General features: G+C 40.9%; 1 protein-coding gene across 2 annotated transcripts in view; it reads right to left on the reverse strand.

The window, feature by feature from the left end:
* Nucleotides 1-3650: 3650 nt before the first annotated feature.
* Nucleotides 3651-3829, reverse strand: part of LOC123995423 (zinc finger protein DPF3-like) — a 55222-nt gene continuing 55043 nt past the window's right edge. For both annotated transcript variants that reach the window (XM_046299020.1, XM_046299021.1), the window contains one exon: nucleotides 3651-3829. This exon is cut by the window's right edge and continues 2119 nt beyond it. The gene's annotated coding sequence lies outside the window, so the exon portion shown is untranslated.

Raw genomic sequence — 3829 nt, forward strand, 5'->3', positions numbered from 1 at the left:
GATAAGGAAAACATTAAAATGTCTGACATGAGGGGGGGATAAGGAAAACATTAAAATGTCTGACATGAGGGGGGAATAAGGAAAACATTAAAATGTCTGACATGAGGGGGGATAAGGAAAACATTAAAATGTCTGACATGAGGGGGGGGATAAGGAAAACATTAAAATGTCTGACATGAGGGGGGGGGGATAAGGAAAACATTAAAATGTCTGACATGAGGGGGGGGAATAAGGAAAACATTAAAATGTCTGACATGAGGGGGGAATAAGGAAAACATTAAAATGTCTGACATGAGGGGGGAATAAGGAAAACATTAAAATGTCTGACATGAGGGGGGGGATAAGGAAAACATTAAAATGTCTGACATGAGGGGGGATAAGGAAAACATTAAAATGTCTGACATGAGGGGGGGGGGGGATAAGGAAAATGCATCTCAAATGGTACACTTCCTTAAATACATTACCGGTCAAAACCTTTAGAAAACCTCCTCATTAAAGGGTTTTCCTTTATTTTTTACTATTTTCTACATTCTAGAATAATATTGAAGACATCAAAACTACGTAATAACACATATGGAATAATGTAGTAACCAAAAAAGTGTTAAGCAAATAAAAATACATAATACAAATACAGATTCTTCAAATAGCCACCCTTTGCCTTGATGACAGCTTTGTACACGCTTGGCATTCTCTCAACCAGCTTCATGAGATAGTCACCTGGAATGCATTTAAATGTGACAAGGTAGGGGTGGTATACAGAAGATAGCCCTATTTGGTAAAATGCCAAGTCCACTTTATGGCAAGAACAGCTCAAATAAGTAAAGAGAAATGACAGTCCATCATTACTTTAAGACATGAAGGTCAGTCAATATGGAACATTCCAAGAACTTTGAAAGTTTATTCAAGTGCAGTTGCAAAAACCATCAAGCGCTATGATGAAACTGGCTATACAGTTTAAATTTGTCCTTTGGTCTGGTGTTTAAGTTGGAGATTTTTGGTTCCAACCACCATGTCTTTGTGAGACGCGGTGTGGGGGAACGGATGATCTCCGCATGTGTATTTCCCACCGTGAAGCATGGAGGAGGAGGTGTGATGGTGTGGGGGTGCTTTGCTGGTGACACTGTCAGTGATTTATTTAGAATTCAAGGCACACTTAACCAGCATGGCTACCACAGTATTCTGCAGCAATACACCATCCCATCTGGTTTGGGCTTTGTGGGACTATCATTTGTTTTTCAACAGAACAATCACCCAACACACCTCCAGGCTGTGTAAGGGCTATTTGACCAAGATGGAGAGTGATGGAGTGCAGCATCAGATGACCTGGCCTCCACAATCACCCCGACCTCAACCAAATTGAGATGGTTTGGCATGTTGGACCGCAGAGTGAAGGAAAAGCAGCCAACAAGTGCTCAGCATATGCATAGGTGAAGCTGGTTGAGAGAATGCCAAGAGTGTGCAAAGCTGTCATCAAGGCAAAGGGTGGCTACTTGAAGATTCTCAAAAACAAAATATATTTTGATTTGTTTAACACTTTTTTGGTTACTACATGATTTACTACATGAGTTATTTCATAGTTTTGATGTTTTATTATTCTACAATATTGTAGAAAATAGTAAAAAAGAAAAGAAAAACACTTGAATGAGTAGGTGTTCTAAAATCTTTGGCCACGGTAGTGTATGGGTACGGTGGTGTATGGGCCACGGCAGCGTATGGGCCACGGCAGCGTACGGGCCACGGCGGCGTACGGGCCACGGCAGCATACGGGCCACGGCGGCGTACGGGCCACGGCAGCATACGGGCCACAGCGGCGTACGGGCCACGGCGGCGTACGGGCCACGGCGGCGTACGGGCCACGGCGGCGTACGGGCCACGGCGGCATACGGGCCACAGCAGCATACGGGCCACGGCAGCATACGGGCCATAGTAGAGCACTACACAAGGAATAGGATGCCATTTGGGAAGTAGCCCACACATTAACTTTACTTCATGATTGTCTGTGGAGAAACAATATAACATGTTTTTAATGTTTTTTAAAAAAGCACAAAACAAAATAAGAAAATTGCTTGTAAGACATTTCCAGTCGTGACACTGTAATTCGTTTTTGCATTAAATACTATATATATATATATTTAACAACATCGCTAAAACATCTTCAGGTCTTCTGCCACTATATTTCAGGATTGTATTTCGGGCTATAGGTTTCCTTCAGGGTTCTTCGAATCTATCCAATTGTCCTATAAGAAATCTATCCAATAGTCCTATAAGAAATCTATCCAATAGTCCTATAAGAAATCTATCCAATAGCCCTATAAGAAATCTATCCAATAGCCCTATAAGAAATCTATCCAATAGCCCTATAAGAAATATATCCAATAGCCCTATAAGAAATATATCCAATAGCCCTATAAGAAATCTATCCAATAGTCCTATAAGAAATCTATCCAATAGTTCTATAAGAAATCTATCCAATAGTCCTATAAGAAATCTATCCAATAGTCAATAGTCCTATAAGAAATCTATCCAATAGTCCTATAAGAAATCTATCCAATAGTCAATAGTCCTATAAGAAATCTATCCAATAGTCCTATAAGAAATCTATACGAAATATACAGCATATTACCTGTGTTCAGTTCAATCTATTAACATATTGTTGACATAGAAGAACCGGAATCAACATAGAAGAACCGGAATCATTTTGAAATCATTTGGAGTTTTACATGAACATTTTTGGAATATTAAAACAAGTTGACATTTACTAAATACATCATATAAATATGTTCAAAAACTGATGCATCGTGGAGGATGTGAGGCATCCTACACACCAGCTGAATGATAACTATGTACTATTGACTGACTGAAACGTGGTGGTAGAGCTACGAGGTGTGTATGTTGTGTATGTTATTGACCATGTAAGTGTGAATGGATTATGTCTGTGTGAATACAGAGCCTTCAAAAAGTATTCACACCCCTTGGACTTTTTCCACATTTTTGTTGTGTTACAGCCTGAATTTAAAATGGATTACTTTTAGATTTTGTGTCACTGGCTTACACACAATACCCCATAATTTTAAATGTAACCTTTATTTAACTAGGCAAGTCAGTTAAGAACATACTCTTATTTACAATGACGGCCTATCCCGGCCAAACCCTAACGACGCCGGGCCAATTATGCACCGCCCAATGGGACTCCCGATCACGGCCGGTTGTGATACAGCCTGGAATGGAACCAGGGTCTGTAGTGACACCTCTAGCACTTAGATGCAGGGCCTTAGACCACCGAACCAGTGTCTGTAGTGACTCCTCTAGTACTTAGATGCAGGGCCTTAGACCACTGAACCAGGGTCTGTAGTGACACTTCTAGTACTTAGATGCAGGGCCTTAGACCACTGAACCAGGGTTTGTAGTGACGCCTCTAACACTGAGATGCAGGGCCTTAGACCACTGAACCAGGGTTTGTAGTGACGCCTCTAACACTGAGATGCAGGGCCTTAGACCACTGAACCAGGGTCTGTAGTGACGCCTCTAGCACTGAGATGCAGGGCCTTAGACCCCTGCGCCACTCGGGAGCCCACTGGTTCATAATGTCAAAGTGGAATTATGTTTTAAGATATTTTGACAAATTAATAAAAAAAGAAACGCTGAAATATCTTGAGTCTATAAGTATTCAACCCCTTTGTTATGGAAAGCCTAAATAAGTTCAGGAGTAAAATGTTGCTTAACAAGTCACATGGACTCGCTCTGTGTGCAATAATATTGTTTAACATGATTTTTTTAATGACGACCTCATACTCCACACGTACAGATAATTGTAAGGTCCCTCAGTCGA

This window comes from Oncorhynchus gorbuscha, linkage group LG14 (assembly GCF_021184085.1).
Source record: "Oncorhynchus gorbuscha isolate QuinsamMale2020 ecotype Even-year linkage group LG14, OgorEven_v1.0, whole genome shotgun sequence".
Lineage (NCBI taxonomy): Eukaryota > Metazoa > Chordata > Actinopteri > Salmoniformes > Salmonidae > Oncorhynchus > Oncorhynchus gorbuscha.